Raw genomic sequence first — 26,678 nt, forward strand, 5'->3', positions numbered from 1 at the left:
TAGAATACAGGGAGAGTGGACAGTCTTTTCTTGTCCCTCATTTTATTTGATGTGCTTTAAGGTTCTCTCCATTTACTCTGATGCTGGCTATTGGCTTGCTGTGTATAGCCTTTATTATGGTTAGGTATGTGCCTTGATTTCACCAATACTTTTAACATGAAGAAGTGTTGGATTTTGTCAAAGGCTTTTTCAGCATCTAATGAAATAATCATGTTTTTTTCCTTTCAGTTTGTTTATGTGATGGATTACATTGATGGATTTTCATATATTGAACCATCCCTGCATACCTGGGTGAAGCCTACTTGATCATTGTAGTTGAAATTTTTTTGTTTTGTTTTTTGTTTTTGTTTTTGAGGCAGGGTTTCTCTGTGTAGCCTTGGCTGTTCTGGACTCTATTTATAGACCAGGCTAAATTTGAACTCATTGAGATCTGATTACCTCTGCTGCCATGAGTGCTGGGATTAAAGGTGTGCACCACTACACCCAGCTGATGGATGATATTTTTAATGTGTTCTTGGATTCAGTTTGCAAGAGTTTTATTGAGTATTTTTTATCAATATTCATAAAACATATTGGTCTGAAATTTTCTTTCTCTTTTGGGTCTTTGTGTAGTTTAGGTATTGGGGTGATTTGACTGTGGCCTCTTAGAATGAGTTTGGCAATGTTCTTTTTGTTTCTATTTGTGGACTAGTTTAAGTATTGGTATTAGGTCTTTTTTTTTGAAAGTCTGCTTGAATTCATGCTAAAACCACCTGGTGAAGGGTATTTTTTGATTGGTAGACTTTTAATGACTGCTTCAATTTCCTTAGGAGTTATATGCCTATTTAAATTCTTTTCCTGATCTTGTTGGTAAGTGGTATCTATTAAGAAAAGCATCTATCATCAATTTTCCAATTTTGTGAAGTACAAGTTTTTTGCAGTTAGACCTAATGATTCTTTGGATTTCTTCAGTGTTTGTTGTTATGTCCCCTTTCATTTACAATTGTGTTAATTTGGATACTGTATCTCTGTCTTTTAGTTTGCCTAAGAGTTTGTTTATTTTGTTGATTTTCTCAAAGAACCAGCTCTTGGTTTCATTGATTTTTTTTGTATTGTTCTCTTTGATTTCAGCTCTGAGTTTATTTCCTGCTATCTACTCATCGTGGGTGCTTTTTTTTTTTCTAGAGCTTTCATGTGTGCTTTTAAATTGCTAGTATAAGATCTCTCCAAGTTCTTTATGAGGGCACTTAGTGCTATCAGCTTTCCTCTTAGCACTGCTTTCATTGTGTCCCATAAGTTTGGGTATGATGTACCTTCATTTTCATTGAATTTTACAACATCTTTAACTTCTTTCTTCACTTAGTTTCCTGACCCAGTGATCACTGAGTAGACAGTTGCTCAGTTTCCATGAGTTTGTAGCATTTCTATTGTTTTTGTCATTGTTGAAGTCCAGCTTTAACCCATGGTAGTCTGATAAAATACAAGGAGTTATTTCAATTTTCTTGTACCTGTTGAAGCTTGTTTTGTGATGTGGTCAGTTTTGTGAGGTGCTAAGAAGAAGGTATATTCTTTTGCATTTGGATGGAATGTTCTGTAGGTATCTGCTAGGTCCATTTGATTCATAATGTCAGTTAGTTTAATTATTTCCCTGTTAAGTTTTTATCCCAATGGCCTGTCCATTGGTGAGCAAGGAGTGTTGAAGTCTACTCTTAATGTGTGTGGTTCAATGATTTAAGTAATATTTCTTTTATGAATGTGGCTGCCTTGCATTTATGATATAGATATGATATAGATGTTCAGAATTGCGACATCTTCTTGGTGGATTTTTCCTTTGATGAGAATGAAGTGTCCCTCCCATCTCTTTTGATTAATTTTGGTTGAAAGTCTATTTTACTAGCTACTAGAATTGCTATTTTAGGTTGCTTCTTGGATTCATTCGCTTGGAAAACCTTTTTCCAGCCTGTTACTCTGAGATAATGTCTATCTTTGTTACTGAGGTGTGTTTATTGTGTGCAGCAGATTGATGGGTCCTGCTTTACACATCCACTCTGTCAGCCTGTGTGGGGTATTGAGTCCAGTGATGTTTAGAGAGATTAGTGAACAATGATTGTTAATTCCTGTTATTTTGATGTTGGTGATGGCAGTGTGTGCATGTGTATGTTTGTGTGTGATGTGTATATGTGATGTGTGTGTATATATGTGTGTGATGTGTGTGTGTGAGTGTGTGTGATGTGTATGTGTGTATGTGTATGTGTGTATATGTGTGTGATGTGTGTGTGTGTGTGTGTGTGTGTGTGTGTGTGTGTGTGTGTATGCTTGCTTGCTTCTTTCTTTTGGTTTTGCTCATGTGGGGTCGTTTATTTCCCATGTTTTATTTGGTGTAGTTAACTTCCTTGGGTTGGAGTTTTCCTTCTAGTATCTTCTGCAGGGCTGGATTTGTGGATAGATACTGTTTAAATTTTATTTTGTCATGGAATATCTTGTTTACTCCATCTTTGGTAAATAAAAGTTTTTCTGGGTATAGTAATAATGAGCTGAGATCTAAGTGGTTTCTTAGTGTCTTTAAAACATCTTCCCAGGCCCTTTTGGTTTTTGCATCTCTGTTAAAAAGTCAGATGTAATTCTAAAGGTCTGTCTTGATATGTGACTTGGCCTTTACCTTTGTTGCTTTTAATATTTTTTCTTTGTTCTTTGTTTTGATTATTATGTGGTGGGATTTTCTTTTCTGGTCCAATCTATTTGATGTTCTGTAAGCTTCTTGTATGTTTATAGGCATCTCGTTCTTTTGGTTGGGTAAGTTTTCTTCTATGGTTTTGTTGAGAATCTTTTCTGGCCCTTGGGGCTCTACGTCTTCTCTTCCTATTACTCTTAGGCTTGGTCTTTTCATAATGTCCCAGATTTCTTGGATATTTTGTGTCAGGGAAATTTTAGATTTAATGTTTTATTTTGACCAATATATCAAATTTTAAAATCTTATTTTCTACTCCTGAGATTTTCTCTTTCTTCTCTTGTATTCTGTTGATGATGTTTGTGTCTGTGGTTTTTGTTCTGTTCCCTTGCTTTTCTACCTCCAAGATTCTCTCAATTTGTGCTTTATTTATTGTTTCTATTTCCATTTTCATGTCTTGAACCATTTTATTTATTTCCTTATCCAGTTTGATTGTATTTTCCTTTATTTCTTTAAGGGATTTATTCACATCCTCTTTAAAGGTGTCCATCATCTTTATAAGGTTTGATTTAAGGTCATCTTCTTGTGCTTTGACTGTGTTAGGATATCCATGGTTTCTTGTAGTAGGATGGCTGGGCTCTGGTGGTGTCATATTGCTCTGGATCTTGTTTATTGTGTTCTTATGCTTGCTGTTAGCCATCTGGTCACCCTGGTGTTGGCTGGTTTGCCTGATGCTGGAAGGACTCCTGATGTAAGGCAGGCAGAGCCCTGGGCCTGAGAATGGCACTCAGGGGACAGAGTGAAGCTCACCTCTGCTGCCTGTGCATCAGGAGGATCAGGCGGGCAGGGAATTATCTGGGAGGGGTCTGAACTGGGTGTTCCTGTGTCCTTGCAGTTCTCCTCAGGAAGACTGGCGATGCAGCTACGGGAATAGACGCAGCTCCCCTCTGCTTGTTGTGCTCCAGGTAGACCAGTCAGGCAGAGGAGTGGCAGGGGGAGAGGTGAGGTGTGGGGACTGGGGGGAGTGGGAGGGTAGGAGGGAACATCTAACCTGGATGTTCCTGGGGCCCAGCAGGCCTGGATGTACCTATGGCCCTGCGTGTTGCCTTGGGAATGTGGGTAATGGGGCTTGAGGACAGCACATAACTCACTTCTGCTGGGTGTATCCCAGGTGGACCCAGCAGCCCTGGCGGGCCAGGGTGGGGGTGTCTCCACATCTGGGTTTTTATTTTTGTTTTTGAGAGCTTGTTTGGAGGTTCTAGCAGGAGACCACAGCTACTTGTATACTCCTGACTGAAGACTGGACCTCTAGTCAGAAAATGAGCGGGCACTTTCGGAAGGGGTGCACTTGGAGCTGCAAGGCAGGAAGGGGCCATCTGCCTAGCCGTCCAGGCCAGCTGATTTGGCCCTGTTGATCAATGGGGAAATAGATGTCACAGACAGATCATCCCCACATCCTTATTTTTGTTTTTGAATAAATGGTATTGTATCACCTCATGTCATGTGCTACATATGGTTTTTGTGCTTTCTACTCACTGTCAGAATTCCCTGCCCTTCTCCCACACAGGGCTGTCTGTGTTCTCAGATATCCTAGATCTTCTGTTCCAGACTTGTAGCAGAAACTATGAATCCAAGTACTGTGATTTGGGCTTTCTCAAGAACAATGTTTAATATCAGAGCACAAATGCAAGAGGTTGATTTGTAAAGTAATTCCTGGAAGCATTCCTGAAAGTGAAACAGGAAAAGAAAAAAAAACATGGAAATAAATTGTGTAATACATAGACTACACACTGGGCCACTGTAGCCCAGTTCTACCCTCCAAATCTCAGAATCATCTCTGCCGTAGCTGGGGAGTCATAAGCTCTTGTGGGAAAGCTGCTGTTGGTATTCTTCTGTCTGTCTGTGATAGTTCTGTCTAATTGCCTTCTCACTGTTTTTGTTCATTCCCATTGATTATGCCTCTGTCAGCTTTGGTGAGAGAAGCTCCTCTTGGCCTTGGCAGTAGTGATTGCAGAGTCTCAAACCCCATCAAGATGCTGAGGATGCTTATGGTCCAAGGAATGGGAACAATACCCCACAGGTTCTTGTATTTTTGCTCTCTCTCCCTCCCCCTTCTTCCCCTTCTCCCTCCCCCCCCTCTCTCTCCTAAGCTCTCAGCTCCTGCTCCAACATTATGCCTGCCTGTCTGCTGCTATGGGTGCTTCCTGCCCTGATGGCCATAGACTCATCCTCTGAATTGTAAACCTTCAGGAAATGGTTTCTTCTGTAAGTTTCCTTAGTCAGGGTAATTTGTCACAGCAGTTAAAAGGTAGCCATAACAATGACTGACAAAGGCTGAGATGGGTCTTCTATAATTTCCCCCTCCCTCAAAAGTTCAAGGCACATAATGAAAGAGGGGGTAAAGAGAACATCAGAATTCATGAAGGGCTCTACATGGTGAAATACTGTCTCTTAGGCATGACATCACTGTTGTGTACTTGGACTCTAGGTAGCTATGGTTACAGGCGCAGACCCAGAACAAGCCTGGGCCACTCAACATTTCCCAAATGAACAGGAAGGACATCAGGAAGCCCTATACTTTTCTGAGTGTATGAAGGAAGCTAGTAGTTGTGGAGAGAGAGAAGAGGGAGATTTTCTTCAATGGTATACCCACTGGTCAGAGCCTGAAGATGACCCCCTCACCCGTACTTCTAAAGGTAACCCAAATTAAACTCAGTGAATAACACAGAATGAAAACAAATCATAAAAAATAAGAAAACAATGACACTGGAAAGGGGGCTGGTTAACAAGAGAAAGGGTTACCTCAGGTGCAAGAGAGGTAAGAGTTTGGGGGAGTTAAATATGATCAAATATATTATGTAAATGTCTAAAGATGCCATAATGGAACCCATCATTATTGGATTATGCTAATACAAAACTAAGAGCAAAAGAACGCTGTTGGGTTGGGGAGGCTGTCCTTATCCACCGCCTCTCATCTTCAGTGGTTGACGTTTGTCCCTCGGGGATGAATGTTCTTGTATCTAAGGCTTTAACTACTGAGAAAGTCCTACTGCTGGGAAGATGGAGACTCAGCTCTGGGAGTAGGATGTTACCCATCCACCAAGAGCTACAGAAGAACCTGGAAGGAGGGAAAATGGCAGAGTCAAGTGCACCGCAGTGGGGTTCACATGTGACTCCCCACAGTCACAGCTGCATTCTGATGTAAAGGACACTTTTCGTTCTTAAAGACAGGCTTTGTCTTAGTTATCTGTATGCATGTATATCTCTGTGCGGGTATGCTCACATGAGCATCATTTCCTGTAGAGGCCAGATTCACCAGACTCCCTGGAGCTGGAGTTATGGGTAGCTGTGAACTGCTTGACTGGGGTGTTGGGAACTGAACTCAGGTCCTCTTCAAGAGCAGAGAGGCCTCTTAATCTCTGATCCATCTCTCTAGCCTCCAAAGGACAATTTTAATGCAAAGACATGCATGGTTAACCCGTTTCAGATTTGCCCGTCTACTGATAAGGTCTTAAGTGGTTTAGCTAAATGTCACCCATTTTCTGCTCTCATAAAGCTTAGCTATAATGTGAGTCCAGATTTACTGCAACCAGATTTCTCCAGCCTTAGTTTTCACATCATCCATGGCTGCTTTGGCATGTCAGTAGCTAAGCTGAGGAATATAGGTGTAGCACACCCACAGCGTCCACCTAGCACATTTAAGTGTCTGGCTCTAGGTGAAGAAAAAAGATCCCCCAACTATGATAAGAGCCTATGAGGAGGAGAATGTTTTAGCCAAGGACATTTCCCCTCTGCTGCTCCCACTGTCTTCTGTATGTGATGACAACCTGCCCTTTGGGGATGATGATTAATGGTCCGTGAGACCATTTGAGCTCTGTGAGATTCTCTGCTCTGTGTTGTTTGGTAGTAGAAAGGTGTCCCTACTGCCATTTTTGACTTACCCTGAAATAACGATGACAGATTAAAGATCTCTCAAGGCCATTTATACTGTAAGCTCTGATTTTGGATAAATATGTAGTGCCAGCAATGAGAAATGACAGCATGCTTTCGGAGGATTGGTTAGAAACTCTGTACGTCTTCATACAACACTCCGTTCTATGGGGATCAGGGACACACTTCAGGGTGAGTGTCACTTGGCAGTTGAGGAGTTTGTTTTGCTCATAAGAAGATATCAAAGGAACTCGTTACAGACAACAGGCTACAATTTGTGAGCGTTTCAGCTCCATGTCACCAAAAAGAGAGTGTCCAACACTTCACTGCTCATTATCTTCAATTTTCAGGAGAAGCTGTAAAGTGATGTGCAAGTACGTGGCAGCATCCTTTAGCAGGATGATATGTTTACAGAGCGCCGTGTTATGGATGGCCCTCCCCCGAGCCCAGTCCAATAGATGTAGGGTAGATACATGAAAATCACATTTCTCAAATTTGGAAACGATCTGCTGCCTAGCTTGTCAAAGCACATATAGACTTGTCACCAGCTACATCACTGCAAACAAAACTAATGTAGAGCCATCCGAAAGATACTTGTTGTTTTTGAGAGGGACAGCTTAAAAATGCAGCCGGAGATCTGGTGAGGCTGGAGGAGAGTGATGCTCATGGTTATTCTTCATAAACTGCGACTTGAATTCGTAATGTTCATCTGAGTCATCACCATATACAACGAATGAATGTAGACCTGTGGCTGCTAGCGGTGGGGTGGTAGGGAGCAGTTGCTCCATGTGCATGAGGATTTTGAAGGAAAAGTATTAAAAGTGGATAGTGGCATGGGTGCACAGCATTCATTAAGCAATCAACGCCTGTGAACTGAGTCCTAAAGATGGCTAAGCCAGTATTTTAGAACTATTTTTATGACTATATATTAATTATACACAATAAGGAGCTTCAGTAGCTGTGTATAGAAATGGGATTCATTGCTCATTCTGAAAGTTTTAATCTTCTCATTAGCCACCTTCTACGTGTGTGTGTGTGTGTGTGTGTGTGTGTGTGTGTGTGTTGGGGGGAGAGCCCATCAATGGGTGTGATTTTGCTTACGGGAGCATGGCACCGTATGTGTAGGTACACTACTGAAGAAAATGTCTCCCCTTTGCCCCCTGAAACCACTAACTACTAAGATTCATCTGAGGTAATAGGGCCTCCATGCCTTCATGATGGAAGGTTGGTAGATTCAATCTTGTGCAAAAGCAGCACATTTTAAGATATATATGTATTATGATAATAGAAAAGATGAAGAGGTGTGTGTGTGTGTGTGTGTGTGTGTGTGTGTGTGTGTGTGTGTTATGGATCCTCTTGTCTAAATGGAACAATGCAGTATGTTCTATTTTCTCTAGTAACTGCTAGAAGATAAAGTACCCGTTATCACGCAAAGAGCACGTGCTATGTTGCATGGAGCATGGAGCAAACAAACAGTGCTTATGAATTAACAATGGCAGGAGGGGAAGTCCACAGCATGACTATGGCATCTGAACACAGGTGTGCTCCAAAGCCAGGCATTCCAGTCTTGGCCACGCCCCTAGCTGCTCTGAGGTTGGAATCGTCAAGAAGATGCATGCTACCATACCCCACTGAACCCCAGAACCGTCCAATTGAAAAATAAATCCAGTTTATAGTAGAAGTGGATACAGTATAGCACATTTTCACAGGAATATAATTCTATCATGGTGACTTAACTGTTGCCACACACAACACTGTTGGATGAATCCTGTCCCCAAAGGTACTGAGCAGAAGAGAACAGATAACAAAAAGAAACACTTACTGTAAGGGTTCTTTTAATCCTGGAGTCTACATAGTGATGACAGGTCAGCCCTTTCTTTACCTTGATGTGAGTGGCGTGTGACTGTGTTGCTCTCTTGTGGTCCCCTATCTTCAGCAGTCTCAGTTTTTGTTGATTCTAAAATGGTTCACATGGTTAATTCTTCTTTTTAAATTCTCCTCCTCCTCTTCCTTCTCCTTTTCCTTCCCCACCTTCTTTTTCTTTTTCTCTTCTTTTCTTCTTCATCCTAAGCCTCTTCCTCATCTTCCTCCTTCAATATTTTGCTTTTTAAAAAATGTACTGGTCTTTAAAATTGAAAATATATTCTTCTCTCATACAATACATGCTAACTACAGTCTCCCTTCCCCCAATCCACTCCACTTACATCCCCACTCAGGAAAGAACAAGCCTTCAAGAAATAACAACCAAGCATGGCAAGAAAAAATACAATAAGACAAGGCAAAAGCCCCCATATATGTGCATATAATATGCATATGTATAATTATGTATTTTGCCTGACAAGGTAACCCAATGGGAAGAAAAAAGTCCCAACAGCAGGGAAAGAGTCAAAGACACATTGCTCCCGCAGTTAGGAGTCTCACATAAAGACCAGACAAACAGCCATAACGTATATGCATAAGACCTGATGTAGAGCCCTGCTGGCCCTGTGCTCGCTGCATCAGTCTCTGGGAGCCATGGAAGTCTTGCTTAGTTTATTCAGTGGGTCGTGTTCTCCTGATGTCCTCCATCCCCTCTGACTCCTACAATCTTTCCTTTCCATTTCTGTGGGGTTCCCCGAGCTCCAAGGGGAGCGACCCCATGGAGACCTATAATTTGGACTGTTTCTCCACAATGATTGGCTGTGGGTCTCTGTGTCCACCCGTGTATGCTGCCAGTGGAAGTGTCTGATAATGCCCAGAGAAGTCACTGATCTGTGAGTGTATCAGGATATTATTTGGAATCATTTCATTGATTGAAAAAAAAAACCCCGACCAGCTGTGTTTGGTCCTATCCTAGGGCTCTGCTATCCCGTCTCTGGCTTCTGGCCATGCAAGCAGTGTAGGGCATGGGATTCCTCTTGTGGAGTAGGCCTAGCTAAACAACACAGCAAGTTCTGTGCCACTGTTGCACCAGCACATCTCACAGGTAGGACAGATTGTAGGTCAAGGGTTTTGTGGCAGGGTTGGTGTCTGCATTTCTTTTTTGGTAGCATGCAGAATGCCTTCCTCCATCAAAGATATTAGAGCGTAGGCGTGAAGGCTCCATGCAGGCACTGGCTCGACCTCTCTACATTCAGTGAGCTGGGTGGATGTTGTCTGGGGCAATAGGGCCCTGCCCTCAGTATCCAGAGAACAACCCTCTGTCCTAGCATCAGCCTGGGTTATTTGGGCATCTCCACAGGACTCTCTCAGCCAACAACTCAATTGAATTCAACCCAGTCCCACCACTTGGAGCTTTGCCTGGGTACAAGAGACACCTAGATTCTGTGTCCCACTCATGAGGACCGCTCTTATGGATTACAGGAAGTCTCTTCCGCACTAGGCTTCTGCGCTGGCCTCCCCCAAATGACCCTCAATTCCAGCTGTCTCTCTCTGTACTCTTCCTCTATTGTACCCCAACACCTGGTCCCGCCCACTCCTTTCCCCCACTCACCCCACTCTACTGCAAAATCTATTCTAGTTCCCCTTACCATGGCAACCGTGTGTCCCCTCTAGATCCCTGCTCTTTAATTAACCACCTGGGTCTATGGACTGTAACTTAGTTTTCATTTGCTTAACAGCTAATGCTCACTTACTAGTAAATACATACCATGTTTGTCTTTCTGGGTATCTCACTCAGGATGATTTATTTATTTTTCCTAATTTCATCCATTTGCCTGAAGGTTCCATGATGCCATTTTTTAAATAGTTGAGTAATATTCCATTGTGTAAATGCACAACATTTTTATTTATCCATTCTTTGGCTGAGGGACATCTTAGTTGTTCTCCAGTTTCTGGTTATTATGAATAAAGTGGCAATGGACACAGTTGAGCAGGTGTCCTTGTGGTAGGATTGCGTGTCCTTAGGATCTATGCCCAGGAATGGTATCCTGACTCTTTTTTTTAAATTTTTCATTTACTTATTCACTTTACATCCAGTTGTAGCCTTCTTCCTCCGCTCCTCCCAGTTCCACCCTCCTTTTTTCTTCCCCCTCCTCTATTCCACAGAAAAGGGGGTCCCACCCCCACCCCAGCTCATCAAGGCACAGCAGGACTGACCACATCCTCTTCCTGTGGCCTGGTAAGGCGGTCCCACCAGGGGGAGTGATCAAAAGTAGGCAACAGAGTCCATGTAAACAGAGCCAGCCCTCCCTCCCTTTAATAGAGGAGCCACATGAAGCCTGAGCTGCCCATCGGCTACATCTGTGTAGAGGACCTAGGTACGGCCCATGCATGGTCCTTGGTTGGTGGTTTAGATCCCAAATGCTCCTCTGGGCCCTGATTGGTTTTCTCTGTGTCTTCTTATAGAGCTCCTGTCACCTTCAGGCCCTTTTATCCTTCCACTTTTCCACTAGACTCCCTATGCTTTTTCCAATGATTGTGAGTCACAGCATCCGTTCCCAACTGCTGCTGGGTGGAGCCTCTCAGAGGACAGCTCTGCTAGGCTGTAATCTGCAAGCATAGCAGAGTGTTATTTGATCCCCATTTCTGAGGCACTGCCATATTGATTTCCAAAGTGGCTGTACCCATTAGCACTTCCACCACCAGTGGAGGAGTGCTTCCATTGCTCACACCCTGAGCAGCATGACCTGTCATTTGTGGTTTTGATCTTATTCATTCTGACAGGTGTCAGACAGAATCTGAAAGAAGTTTTGTTTTGCATTTCTCTGATGGCTAAGGATGTTGAACATTTCTTTTAAGTGTTTCTGAAACATTTGGGATTCCTCTATTAAGAATTATCTGTTTAGATCTGTAACCTATTTTTAATTGGATTCTTTTGCTATCTAATTTCTTGAGTTCTTTATATATTTTGGGTATTAGTCCTCTTTCAGCCGTGGAGTTGGTGAAGATCTTTTCCCATTCTGTAGGCTGCCATTTTGTGCAAATGATGATGTCCTTTGCCTTAACGAAGCTTTTTAGTTTCATGAGGTGCCATTATAAATTGTTAAACTTAGTGTCTATGCAGTTGGTGTTCTGTTCAGAAAGTCATCTCCTGTGCCACTTTCTCTTCTATCAACTTCAGTGTATGTGGTTTTATGATGAGGTCTTTGATCCACTTAGTCTTGAGTTTTGTACAGGGTGATAGATATGAGTCTATTTGCATTCTTCTACATGCAAATAAGCAGTTTGACCCATACCATTGTTTAAGATGCTATCCTTTTTCCAGTGTGCATTTCTGATGTCTATATTAAAAATCAGGTATCTATAGTTGTGTAGATTTATATTTGGGTCTTTAATTTGATTCTGTTTATCGACATGCATGTTTTTGTTATAATACTATGCTGTTTTTATTACTCTGTAGTATAACTTGAAGTAAGGGGTGGTGATGTCACAGAATTTCTCTTATTGTTCAGGATTGTTTTAGCTATCCTTTTGTTCTGGTGTGTGTGTGTGTGTGTGTGTGTGTGTGTGTGTGTGAGAGAGAGAGAGAGAGAGAGAGAGAGAGAGAGAGAGAGAGAGAGAGAGAGAGAGAGAGAGAGAGAGAATATAAAGCTGAAATTGTCCTTTCAAGATCCATGTAGAATTGTGTTGGAATTTTGATGAGGACTACACTGAATCTGTACATTGCTTTTGGTAGGATGCTTTGAGTTTCTATTTTGTTTGATATTGGCTGTCGGCTTGCTGTAAAATGTTTTTTAAAATTATGTTTAGATAAGTCTCTTGTTTCCCCAATCTCTCCAGGACTTTTATCATAAAGGGGCATTGGATTTTGTCAAAGGCATTTTTGGCATCTAATAAAATGATCATGATGTTTCTTCTTTCAGTTTATTTATATGGTGTATTACATTTAGTAATTTTCATATATTAAGCCATCCCTGCATCTCTGAGATGAAGACCACTTGATCAGAGTGGATGATCTTTTTTATGTGCTCTTAGAATTGGTTTGCAAGTATTTTATTGAGTATTTGTACATCCATGTTCATCAGGGAAATAGGCCTGTAATTCTTTGTTATGTCTTTATGTGGCATCACGGTAAACATGACCTCCTAAAATGAACAGGGCAATATTTCTTTTGTTTCTATTTTGTGGAATAATTTTTAGGAGTATTGGAATTAACTCTTCCTTGAAAGTTTGGTAGAAGTCTGTGCTAAAACCATTTGTCCCTGGGATATTTTTTCCCCCTAGACTTGCAATGTCTGCTTCTATCTCATTAGGGATTATAGGTCTGCTTAAATTGTTTATCTGATCTTGATTTAACTTTGGTAAGTGGTACCCATTGAGAAGATTATTCATTTCTTTTAGGTTTCCAAGGTGTTGGGATGCTGGTTTATAAAGTACATCCTTATCCTTAGGATTCTGTGTTTCTTTGGTGTCTGATGTGTTTTTGTTTCTGAGTTTGTTAATTTAGATATGCCCTTTCCATCCTTCAGTTAGCTTGGATGAGGGTTTGTTCATCTTTTTAATTTTCTCAAAGAAATAATTTGCTGTTTTATTCTTTGTATTGTTCTCTTTGTTTGTATTTTATTGGGTTTGACCCTTAGTTTGATTATTTCTCACTGTCCACTCTTGGGTGTTCTTATTGCCTTTTGTTTTAGAGCTCTCGGGTATGTGGTTAAGTTGCTAGTATGAGGTAACCCCCACTTTTATGTAGGTACTTAATCTATGAACATTTCTCTTAGCATTACTTTCATTGTGTATCAGAAGTTTAGGTATACTGTATATTAATTTTCATTGAATTCTAGAAAGTATTTTCTTCATTTTTGTTTTGACTCATTTTTTTCATTCAGTAGAGAGTTGTTCTGTTTCCATGAGTTTGTAAGCTTTCTGTTGTTTCTGTTGTTGACCTTTAGCTTTTACCCATGGTGGTCTGCTAGGATATAGGGGGTTATTTCAGTTTTCTTGTATCTATTGAAACTTGCTTTGTGTTGAGGTACATGGTCAGTTTTGGAGAAAGTTCTGTGAGATGCTGAGAAGATGATAATACCTTTTGTGTTTGGGTAGAATACCATGAGTTAGGTCAAGGATTTCTTTGTTAATTGTCGGGTTGACCTGTCTATTGGTGAGAATGGGGTATTGAAGTCTCCCACTATCACTACTTGGGGGCCAACATGTGGTTTAAGCTGTAGTAGTGTTTCTTTTACAAAAGTGGGTGCTCTTGTGTTCTGGGGCATAGATGTTAAGAAACTAAGATGTCGTCTTGGTGGATTTTCCCTTTGATGAGTATGAAGTGTCCTTCTCCATCTCTTTGGATTAGTTTTGGTTTGAAGTCTATTTTGTAAAACCGCTCCATCAGCTTGCTTCTTAGATCCATTTGCTGGGAATATCTCCTTCCAACCTTTTACCCCAGGGTAATGCCTGCCTTTGTTGTTGACATGTGTTTCTTGGATACAGCAGAAGGATGGATCCTGTTTTTGCCTCCATTACATTAATCTGTATCTTTTTATTGGGGAAGTGAGACTATTGATATTGGCAGATATCAATAACCAATGATTATTCATTCTTGTTTTGTTGTTGTTATTGGTCATGGTGGTGAGTGCATGTGTGAATGTGTGTGCGTGTGTGTGTGTCTATGTGTGTGTATGAAAATTTTACCAATTTAAGTTATGATATCTTATTTATTCTTTACTTCCTTCCAACTGATTTGGAAGTTATTCTCTCCTAATTTTATTTATCTTCTTGAAGTGGATAATCAGATGGTTATTCCCTCTTGATGTAGAATTAATTGCTATAAAATTTCCTCTAAGCACTGTTTTAGTTAGATTCCACACATTTCTACATGTGGAGCTTTAATTTTCTAACTCATGTTATAACCTCTGTAATGTCCTTTCTTTCCCCTGCAACAATTCTCCTCTTGAAATCAATTTCTCCTGATAATGATACAGTCACTACAGCTTTCTTACCGCACCCTGTTTACTCTTTATTTATGACTACATTCTCAAAACTTAATCTCTTAAGAAAGCATATAATTGAGTCATCTGTTTTTAATATCATGTGGTATTATTTTGCATGCAACTGTGCCTGTGTACAGAGACTAGAGAGGGACACCAGAGAGAACTGATTTTAAAAAAATGGAAAGTAGGCAACTCTACATTTAAGGACAGTAGACAGAGATTTCGAAAAGTAGAAGATAGGAGGAAGACTTAAAAATCCTCATTTAGTTGGCACTTTTTGGAGGATTCCACACAAAATTGACAGAATTTATACTTCCAAAGTACACACAGAACCAAGGTCTGCCGTGAGAGGACTGTAAATCATGTGTTGATTTTTTCGTTTATTTATGAATTTAATTTCTTTACAGTTGATCTCAGCCCCTTCGTCCTCTCCTCCCAGGCCCGTGCTCATGTGGCCTTTTCCCCATTCCTCTCATTTTTTTTCAGAGAAGGGGAGGCCCCCAAAGGGTATCAACCCACCCAAGCACCTCAAGTCACAGCAGGGCTAAGTGCGTCCTTTCCCTCTAGGGCCTGACAAGGTAGCCTAACTACGGGGAAGAGACACAGCAACAGGCAGCACAGTCAGAGACAGCCCCTACTCCCACTGTTAGAGCAACCACATGTGGACCAGGCTGCTCATCTCCCTCATATGTGCAGGGGTCTAGGTCCGGCCCCTGCATGCTCTTTGGTTGGTGGTTCAGTCTCTGTGAGCCTCCATGGACCCGGGTTAGCTGACTCTGTAGGTCTTCGTATGGTGTCCTTGACCCCTCCAGCTCCTTCTGTTCTTCCTCCCACTCTTTCATTGAACTTCTCAAGCTCTGCCTGTTGTTTGGCTGTGGGTCTCTGCATCTGTTTCCATCAGCTGCTAGATGAAGTCTCTCAGAAGACAACTATGCTAGGCCCCTGTCTGAAATCATAGCAGAGTATCATCAGTAGTGACAGGGGTTGACTCTCCCACAGGATGGGTCTCAAGTTGGGCATCTCTGGGACAGGGAGGCTCCTGGGATATATAGTGGTGACCTTGTCAGAGACTTCTAGCAGTGGCATTTAGGGGATTAAGGAGCCTGAAGTGGCCACCACCTGTAGCCAGGTGAGATTTCCAGTGGAGGGAGGGGGACATCACCCATACAATAGCCCCAAAATTTGTCTTGCCTACGAGAAGCATAGGGGTACAGATAGAGCAGTTGAGGGAATGGCAAACCAGTGACTGGCCCAAAATGTATTGAAATTTTAAAATAGCTGCAGTCAGACAGCATGTGATTTTTTATTTTATATCAAATTATAGATCAGTAATATGAAGACACCCAAAGTTTTTCTCAAGTATTTGGAAAGGAAGTTGTTGTTTGGTTAGGCTAGCACCCATGATCCCCTCGCCTGTACATTCCTCCCAGCCTGTGCGCAGGGCTGAGGTTAGCTGCTATGGGTGTACACTCAGATTCTTTAACAACAACCAACCTTGCTCTCTCTCTTGCTGTCTCTCTTCACTGTGCTCCTCAAATGCGTATATATCCACAGATGCTGTTTCAAACAGACACACATAACAGAGTGTTTATTGGTGAAAGCAAGGCCAGAGGCATCTTACGCTGAATTGATGGGGTTTGTTACAGAAACACTGGGAGGTAAAAGTTACCTCTGGGCTATGCAAAAAAAAAAAAAAAAAAAAAAAAAAAGGGAAATATGGGACATTACATCTTCGATTAGCAGAGTCTGATGTTTTATAGACAGTCAGGTACAAACATTTCATTTGGCTAGGAGGAAATAGTTTTCCTAAACGGGTCTCCAATGCCACTGCAGTAGTGGCACAAAGGATTTGTTTCTACCCACCCCCCCAACCTTTTGACATTTTGATCATTTGACAAGTATGAGGTGAAATTATTGCCACTGATCCCCCATGAAATCTTAGTGAGTTCAGTTTCTTTCTGTTTTTTTAACTCTTGAAAGTGAACCACAGCACCAAAGTTGGGGGGGGGGTTGATTATGAGGAGGATTAATTTTGAGATGAGGTAGATCTTACTTTGATGCCTCAAATGAGATTAAACTATTCCTAATGTTTTACTTATATGATGTGCTGATATGTCTTGACTGGGCTTTGGTAGACCCACCGGCTTACCTGCTTTCTTCTTCATTGATTAGTAAATATGAACAGTATAGTTGGTAACAGTAAATATTTTGACTTTCCCTTCCATTCACATTTAAATGCAGCTCTGCCTCAGATTGTACCTGATGTGCCTATGCAGTGGTGGTTGTGAGAAACACACAGGCAGAAGGAGTGGTTATAGATAGCAAAGAGCAAGTGGCTCTCACACTCAGACATGACAGGGTGTGCAGAGACTCATCCTGACTTTCCACTCAGACACGGGAGGGTGTGCGGAGACTCATCCTGACTTTCCACTCAGACATGACAGGGTGTGCAGAGACTCATCCTGACTTTGCGCTCAGACATGGGAGAGTGTGTGGAGACTCATCCTGACTTTCCACTCAGACATGGGAGGGTGTGTGGAGACTCATCCTGATTTTCCACTCAGACATGGGAGGGTGTGCAGAGACTCATCCTGACTTCCACTCAGACATGACAGGGTGTAGAGACTCATCCTGACTTTCCACTCAGACATGGGAGGGTGTGCAGAGACTCATCCTGACTTTCCACTCAGACATGGGAGGGTGTGCAGAGACTCATCCTGACTTTCCACTCAGACATGGGAGGGTGTGCAGAGACTCATCCTGACTTTCCACTCAGACATGACAGGGTGTGCAGAGACTCATCCTGACTTTGCGCTCAGACATGACAGGGTGTGGAGACTCATCCTGACTTTCCACTCAGACATGACAGGGTGTGGAGACTCATCCTGACTTTCCACTCAGACATGGGAGGGTGTGTGTAGACTCATCCTGACTTTCCACTCAGACATGACAGGGTGTGCAGACTCATCCTGACTTTCCACTCAGACATGGGAGGGTGTGCAGAGACTCATCCTGACTTTCCACTCAGACATGACAGGGTGTGGAGACTCATCCTGACTTTCCACTCAGACATGGGAGGGTGTGTGGAGACTCATCCTGATTTTCCACTCAGACATGACAGGGTGTGCAGACTCATCCTGACTTTCCACTCAGACATGGGAGGGTGTGCAGAGACTCATCCTGACTTTCCACTCAGACATGACAGGGTGTGCAGACTCATCCTGACTTTCCACTCAGACATGACAGGGTGTGGAGACTCATCCTGACTTTCCACTCAGACATGACAGGGTGTGTGGAGACTCATCCTGACTTTCCACTCAGACATGGGAGAGTGTGTAGAGACTCATCCTGACTTTGCACTCAGACATGGGAGGGTGTGTGTAGACTCATCCTGACTTTCCATTCAGACATGACAGGGTGTGGAGACTCATCCTGACTTTCCACTCAGACATGGGAGGGTGTGTGTAGACTCATCCTGACTTTCCACTCAGACATGACAGGGTGTGGAGACTCATCCTGACTTTCCACTCAGACATGGGAGGGTGTGTGTAGACTCATCCTGCCTTTCCACTCAGACATGACAGGGTGTGCAGAGACTCATCCTGACTTTCCACTCAGACATGGGAGGGTGTGCAGAGACTCATCCTGACTTTCCACTCAGACATGACAGGGTGTGGAGACTCATCCTGACTTTCCACTCAGACATGGGAGGGTGTGTGGAGACTCATCCTGACTTTCCACACACCTTTCCATGTTCTCTCTTGCTGTTACCACAGGTCTGGTGCCCAGTTCAGGAGCAGGCCATGCAGTGTTTCCAGTTTTCATAGGTTTATGTTTGCAGAAGAAAGACCAAGCCACAGTATTGGTATCTATTATTAGCTCTAGCAAGTGCAAATATAATGTGATTCATAATCATGTAAGTAAAAACCAATAAATACACTTAAATATGAAAATAATAAATAAAATTTAATAATATATTCAATTCAGTATCACCAAACACATCATAACATGTAACCTATAAAATACAGTATTCTCCATTCTTCTTAAAAACAAATCTTACTTTCGATTAATATATACTACTTACATATATCAGTGGAATGTGGTGTGACATTTCCCACATGCATACAGCTTGTTGTGATCATGTTAAACCTTCCTTCATCTACCCACTCCTCTGACTTGTGTTAGTTGCTATGGCCAATGTCTAACCCAGTAGCTTAGGGGAAAATAGTTTATTTTGGCTTAGCATTTGAAGGTAGATTCCACCATGACAAGAAGGCAGGACAGCAGGGCACCAGGGCCACAAAGCTGATGGACGTATTGCTCCCGCAGCCAGAAGCGGAGAGAGGGAGAGATGTGTCCTAGAACTTGCCTCTCTTCCTCTTTTGTATGTCCAAGACCTCAGCCCATGGAGTTGAGTTGCCCACATTTAGCGTGGGTCTTCACTCCTCATTTACCTTAGATAATCTCCCACAGACTTTCCCAGACACGTGTCTCTTTGGTGATCCTAGACCCCCCGAAGTTGGTAATATTAATCACCATAAACCTAACACTTGTCAACATGATACCCCAAATATGTCACTTTTAAGTCACAACTCTCCACCTCTTGTCTCTATAAACTCCCACCCAGCTCATAATGCGAAATACACTGTTAAATGGGAAAAGTCCTCACAGTCTTTAATATTTCCAACATAATTCAAAAGTCCCACTTATATGTGAATATTAGCTACTAAGTAAATGGCAATCATGTGGATATTAGCTATTAAATAAATGATAATCAATCTATAATCCGTAGACTGGGAGAGATTAACTGTAGAGGAAGGAACTAGGGGAGACACATGGATCTCCCCAGGAGGGAGAAACAGAGTAGATTTTATGGGTGGACTGGAGCACAGGGGTGTGGTGGGTAGCAGGGATGGAGGGCTTGTAGGGGAGGTGAGGGGGAGATGGGTTGAAGGAGGAAATGTGAGGAGAGATAGCTATAACTGAGGGGCATTTGAGGAATGGTATTGTGTATATATTCCTGAAATATATGAAGATGATCTTAATGAAGTCTTGAAATAATGAGGTAGACAGAGTCCCAGTTGGCCATTTCTTGTCACTAAATGAAGCTTCTAGTACCCAGACTGGGTTATATCCAATTGAATTGTTGGCCAAAGGGGTCCCATGGAAATCCCAAGACAACTCAGGCTGTTGCCAAGACAGTGGTTTGTTCTCTACAAGCTGACAGCAAAGCCCATTGCTTAAGACACCCACATGAGTTATTGAACATGGAGAAATCACACTTGTGCCTACACAGAACCTCCAGCCTGATGTCCTAGTGTCTATCCATATGATACCAAAGAGAAATACAATCATCAACACAGCCTCAAGCCTTTCATGTACAATGCTGTCCTGACAGCAAAGTATGTTAGGGCAATTGTGACACAGTGCTTATGGGAATAACCAATCAATGTCTGCTTTGACTTTAGGTCCAAGCCATAAGATGGAACTCATACCTGACACTGTTTGGGTGATGAAGAATCACAGACTAGATAGCCCAGAGACCTGGGGTAAAACTAAACACTACTGTTCTTAAAAAAAAAAAAGCAGTGACAAAATGACTTCTAATTATATACATCAATGTCTTATTCAGTCATCATCAGAGAAGCTTCATCATACAGCGGATGGGAGCAAATTCAGAGACCCACAGCCAGCCAATAAATATATAGAGAAACCTTGGAACACGCGGCTCTAAATGGGATGTGTCAAATCCCTTCCCTCTGATCTCAAGGAAACCTGCAGAAGAGGAGACAGAACAAGTGTAAGAGCTGGAAGGTACGGAGGACCCCAGGAAAAGAGGCTTTCTAAATCCACTGAGCAAAGCTTGTCTGAACCCACAGAGACTGATGCAGCCAGCCCAGGAGCCATGGGTCTCCACCCGGACCTCTGTGTATATATTATAGCATTCACTTCAGTGATTTCATGGGACTTCTCAGTCTGTGAATGAGCCGGGCTCTGACTCTTGTGCCTTCTCTTGGGCTCTTTTCCTTCTGTTGGTTTGTCTTGTCTAACTTCAATGTAATGGTCTAGTATTTTACTTTGTTATATCTTAGAATGACAAGCTCTGTTGAGAGAAACGAAATGGATCTAGATTGGAGGGAGTGGGGGGAGGGGCTGGGAGGAGTAGAGGGAGGGTGAGCTAATCAGGACGTATTGTGTGAGAGAATAATCTATTTAAAAAAAAAAAAAAGAAAGAAAGAAAGCAAAAACGTTTGAAGTCCAAGTGTCACCTAAGACTCGAGACTATCTGTAAGATTTATTCCTTTGTTATGTGCGTGCATGCTCTGTCTGCATGTACATATGTGCTCCGCCTGTGTACCTGGTGCCCATGGATGTGAGCCGCCATCTTGGAACTGGGAGCCAAATCTGGGTTCCCCACAAGAACAAGTGCTCCTAACAACCGAGCCATCTCCTCAGTGAAATCTCTTAACTGGGTTTCTCTTAACAAGCAAACAAGTTACATACATTCAATATAAAAGGAATAATGAACTCCATCCATGAGCTTTTCTGTAGGCAACACAGACATCCCCTCTCTTGGTCCAGCTCTTAGCCCATGCAAGTCAGCTTCCTTGGCCCTAGCGACTACAATATCCTGAAGTCTCCAATGCGACTTGGGTTGCATCCCCACAGCTTCAAACGGTGGCATCTCGGGGCCTCCTAACCCGGACTCTTACCCTACTATAGTTGCCTGGCTTCAGTTACTTCCTGAAAGCCTGGGAGAGCGCTCCATGGCCCGTTCAATCTTGCATCTTTTATGCATGGGAAGTCAGTGCTGTGTGGACAATACTGCCAAGTCCTGCTGCCAACTTGAGGTGCAGCCTGGACTCTTGGTCCGGGTTGCATAGCCTCCACAGTCCTTCTAGGCTGGGGAGCCCTGGAGAAGACTTCCTTAGGACATTGCTTTTGATCTGAGAATCCTGTCAGTGGCATTCTCAGTGTAGACGCTCTTTTCAGGTGAATTTGCATTTTCGTAAGGATGTCCCTCCTGTGGGTGGGAGCTGGTCTCTCCCTCCTGCTGTCTATGGCTTTAAACCTCCTCAGGTTTTTCATTGCCTACCCTCACATCTTCCATCTTTCTGCTCCCACACCCTAGATCTGACACACAAAAGTGTATTGTCGGCATGCCTCTGCCAAATTCTACAGCATCTTAAAATTCTCTTTGCCACACAAACTAGTCCATTACATTTCATTTCCGCCTCATACAAGTTCTCAGAGGATGGGGAGAATGCAGCCATACCCTCCACCAGATCATAGTAATGACCTCTAGTGCAAACCCTTATAAAATCCTTTCTTCCTTCAGATACCTCCTGAGCCAGGCCTCTGGTGTTTGCATTTCTTTTGGCGTTCTGGTCTTCCGGAACACAATCACTTGCAAGGCCTGTTGCATTCTGTTTACAGAATTCTAGGGCCTTCTTGGCCAAAATTTGCATATTTTTCTACAAACCAAAGTTCCAAGGGCTTTCCAAATAAATAGCTGTCTGTGCTAATCAGATGTCTCTTTGCTGTGGCATAATGCTCGAGAAGACCTTATTCACAGGGGAAAGGGTTATTTTAGCTCATAGTTCTGTGGTGCAGTCCAGCGTGGACAGGTAGGCACAGCAGCAGGGATGGGAGCCTGCTGGCCACCTGAGGGTGACAGCCAGAGCCAGAGATAGAAGAAGCTGGCACTCAGCCCACCATCCCATTGTTACAGTCCCCGAGCCACAGCCCACAGTCCATGCGGCCTGTCTTTGGTGGATTGATTCTCACCTTTGTTAAGATAGTGTTCACACAGGTGCTCAGGCACTTCCTTCCTGCCAGCCCCTGTCAGACTGTTCAGACTGTCAGTACAGTCCCTGTCAGACTGTTAGTGCCGCCCCTGTCAGACTGTCTGTCAGTGCAGCCCCTGTCAGGCTGTCTGTCAGTGCAGCCCCTGTCAGGCTGTCTGTCAGTGCAGCCCCTGTCAGGCTGTCAGTGTAGCCCCTATCAGACTGTCTGTCAGTGCAGCCCCTGTCAGACTGTCAGTGCAGCCCCTGTCAGGCTGTCGGTCAGTGCAGCCCCTGTCAGACTGTCAGTGCTAGCACCATACTACCTGACTCAGATCTGAAGCGCCCGCATGTGCTTTTCTTTCTGTGTCTGGCTTTGTCATGTGACCATCCCGGGGCTTCCATCATCTCTCCTAGATGGGAAGACTGCACCCAGGGAGTGGATCACAATTCCATCAGACAAAGGCGCCTCAAGGCAAGTTTTTTTTATAACCAAAGTTTTTATCTTTTTGAAGTAAAATTCATAGTAGTTTTGGAAAATGAATACAATATCGCATGCGGTACAGTGCAAGGTGACAGTACCTGTATTAGTTACTTTTCTATTGCTGTGATAAAACACCATGACCAAGACAATTTGTTTAAGAAAAGGTTGATCTGGGCTTATGGTTGAGGAAAAATAAAAGGCCATCATCATCACAGTGGGGAAGGGTGGCAGCAGGCAAGCTGTCTGGAACAACAGGCTGAGAGCTCATGTTTTTAATACCAGCAGGAGGCAGAGGGCATGCTGGGAAGGGCTCTAGACTTTGGATTCTCAAAGGACTAGATGATAAGGAGATATATATATATTATATATTCACCAAACATGGCACCCCTACCCAAAAGCAAGACTGATAGAGCTGGTTCCATCACCATAAGTGGAATTTTCTGGAATAGCAAGAATAGAAATTCCTAGCAAAGTTTTCAGAAAATAAAAAGAACTTAAAAACAAAACAAACAAACAACAACAAAAACCCAGCTGGGTGGCACACGATTTTAATCTATGCTTTTGGGAGGTAGAGCCAGCCAGATCTCTGTGAGTTTGAGGCCAGCCTGGTACACACACACACACACACACACACACACACACACACACACACACACACACAGAGAGAGAGAGAGAGAGAGAGAGAGAGAGAGAGGGAGAGAGTTAGAGTTGAGAGTTGCAGGACATCCAGGGCTACACAAAGAAACCCTGTATCAAAAAACCAGAACCCCAAAACCAACAAACCAAAACAAATAACAACAACAACAAAACAAACAAAAACCCTTGTTGCTGGATCCTTAGAATTTGGCTTAGTTTTTAAATGGCAAAGAAGCACTTCATTTTGAAGTGTAAACTGTTCTGTGACTCAGGACCCAAGCATTTACATATCTTATGTGCACCAAGCGCCCACTATGGCACAGAAGTAACGTGTTATTAACGCTGCACTCCACAGAGCATGCTTGGGTACAGCCATACTCCTACCGCACCTTCGTAACTAAGTGCTGATAACACACACCAATAGTTATCAAACAGGCTGTACATCCTACAAGCCTCCACTAGAGGGTGTCACCACTCTGGGTGAAGTGCAGCACTCTGCTACCCTCTCTTGTTTTTAGGGATGCTTGAAGCAGGCAATGTTTGCCTTTTTTTTTTCTTTTTCTTTCTTTCTTTCTTTCTTTCTTTCTTTCTTTCTTTCTGTCTGTCTGTCTGTCTGTCTGTCTGTCTTTCTTTCTTTCTTTCTTTCTTCCTTTCTTTCTTTCTTTTTTAAAGCATGCTGGGAGCTATGTATACTCAACTGTTTTCAGTAAACTGAAGACTAAGATCTTTCCTGGCTTTAAAGAGAAATGAAAGGTCTCTGTTCAAGGTTGGTGACAGGATTCTCTCAGAACTGGAGAGGTGGTTTCAAGGTCATGGCGCTGAAGCCATGAAGTGAACTGATAATGGAAGGGTGGTCATCAGAGTGCCCGCTGAGTCTACTAGGCACCCACCGCTCCGGCAGCCGAACTGCTGGCTGGAGAGATCTGGTATACCTCGGCAATATGAAAAGGTGCTTTTTCAACAAGGAGGGTTGTTGGAAAAGCAGCACAAAGCTCTCGCGTTTTGGTAAGGAAATGTGCCCAGGCCTGCGGCACTATAATAGCCTGGGTTACAGAGAAAGTGCTGATGAGGGATGGCAGGAGTTGGCTACATTCTCGGTCCCAGCCTGGCACCCCAAAGCCAGCTCCCCTAACCATCAACCCTTGTACGAATTTACTACCCGGTGTTTATGAGGCTTGACTCCTTGTTTGACCTTATAAGGTGCCCCCCAGCCCCACCTCCAGCCCCGTGGACCCTACAGCCCCCTAGTATGCAAACGAAGCATCTTCTAACACCCCTGCAATGGGCAATAGTGCAGGGCTTCACAAGCCTTGACCCCGAAACCCTGGCCACCTCCCCAGGGGCATAAATGCCCCCCCCCCCCCAAAAAAAATCTGGAGCAGCTACTCGAAGTGTTCCCGGGTGTGTCCGCTGCCTGTGTACTTATCACCGAGACCCTGCGTTGTACCCACCCACGCCCGGCTGAGGTTCCCAGCGCAGTTTGCTGTGCAGCTGACCAGGCTAACTGTGAGGGGGAAGCGGGACACAGGGCGCCAAAGGTTTGGGAACTGGAGTGAGGACTAGAATAAAAAGCATGCTGTCACTTCGACTTTCTACCTTCGCGACATTGAAAAAAAAAAAAAACATTGCCTTATGATTCTTAAAAGGATAAATACGGTTTTTACTTGGGCTGAGGGGAAATGACAAGTTGAGACATTGTCTTTGTGATTATAATCGCTGCCCTATTCTTTTCAGTTTCCCTAAGACGCTGGTCCATGAGGATGGCAAATGTAGGTTAGGTTGCTGTGCGAAAGTCCATGGCTTCATTACTGAGTCTATCACAGAGGAGGACACGTTAAGCACAACTTACCAGCTCAGCCACACCAGGCAAATCCCAGGGCTGTGCTTCAGAATTAATTAGAGGGACAGCAAAGTTATTAGCTGCTGTAGTAACCAGGGCCAGAAAGGATGTCCTGAGGGATCCTGTGAGGCAAGCAGAAACACCATTTTCCAGAACTTTCAGGAACATTGAAATTGGACATCAGGTCAGAGGCCAATATCAACCTGGACTGTCTGAGATGGCTCTGTGCGGATTGTGGGTGCCGGTCAGGAAATATGTTGGCTGACAGTAAGAGAAGCTCTGTTTGACGACAGGGAACAGTGAGGTTAGTGGAAGGGGTAGCAGAGGGGACATTGAGGTGTTTGTGTACTCGTCTGAAAATAGTGCTGATGCCTCTGAGTATTGTGGCAAATAACAGCGAGAAGCACCTGTTTAAAGTGTCTCCTCCATTACGCGACTTTCTTACCCGCTGAAAATGTGTTTTGCATTTAAATGTTTTGGAGGCTGGAAATGCAGTTTCCTTAGGCACGCATGTAGAGCTACTCTCAACTCAATCTGCTGACCTAACAAGCTTGTTATAGGGGTGCATTGCTGTGACCTCAGCACCTAGGGAGTGAGGCAGGAGGTCCTCCTTGGCTACAAAGTGACTTTGAGGCTAGCCTGTGATACATAGGATTCTGTATTAAAAAAAATAAATGAGTAAGTAAAGTTCTCAATTTTGTTTTCCTGTAACGTGGTTTAGGTCAAGGTTTTTGAAAAGCTGGGTGAACGTCAGAAGTAAGGGGAAGAATTGTAAGTTACAGAGTCAGGAGGACAGTCTCATCAGAGACCCCAGAAGGGAGGCCTGCAATTCCAGATCTTTTAAAAGCTTTGAAAGTCCTCATGTAGCGTCTGTGTAGTAGATCGATCTATCTATCTGTCTGTCTGTCTAAGCCATGTGTTAGGTGATATTTCAACAAAGACTCATACAGGTTGTATTTTACATTGAGGTTTGTTGCTCCCATGGGTCCATTTTGGTAAAATATAAAGAATCCAGATAACTTTAAAAAAACAAAAACCCTGATACTCTCTTGCCCAGTATTTTACACGATGCTTTTAGCAGCTCTTAGCCTAAGTCCTAGGCCCAATCTGGGACTAACTGTTCAAACTCATTCTGGTTGCTCTAGCTCCATACCTTGAGCTACGTCATTTATAAGTACACTCATGGAAACCGATTTGTGCTTCTCACCGTGGTCCTGTAGCTTAGAAAGTCGAAGACCAAGGCTGAGGCTTTTGGTGAAGGCTCACTCTCACCTTCAAAGACGGTGCAACCTTAGGGAGTGTGGAAAGAATTTACACTCCCCTTTATGTGGCACAGATGAGCTGCCCTGTGACTTGATCACCTCCCAACAGCTCCACGTAAATTCCAAATGCCACGACCTTCCAGGTAGAGTTTCTCTCAAAGGACCGACATCACCTGCTCATTATCTTACCACTGTGCCATCAAATCGGGAATCAATAACTTAATAAGAGCGAGTGCACTTATTAA

General features: G+C 43.2%; 1 long non-coding RNA gene across 1 annotated transcript in view; it reads left to right on the forward strand.

Annotated features, from left to right (window-relative positions):
* The first annotated feature begins 5,171 nt into the window (after positions 1 to 5,171).
* LOC311596451 overlaps positions 5,172 to 26,678 on the forward strand; it is a 124,784-nt gene continuing 103,277 nt past the window's right edge. The window contains exon 1 of the long non-coding RNA XR_014778844.1: positions 5,172 to 5,343. This is a non-coding gene — a long non-coding RNA (uncharacterized lncRNA). The remainder of the gene's footprint in view (positions 5,344 to 26,678) is intronic.

Source organism: Acomys minous (genome assembly GCF_964271855.1).
Source record: "Acomys minous genome assembly, chromosome: 4".
In the NCBI taxonomy this organism is placed as follows: domain Eukaryota; kingdom Metazoa; phylum Chordata; class Mammalia; order Rodentia; family Muridae; genus Acomys; species Acomys minous.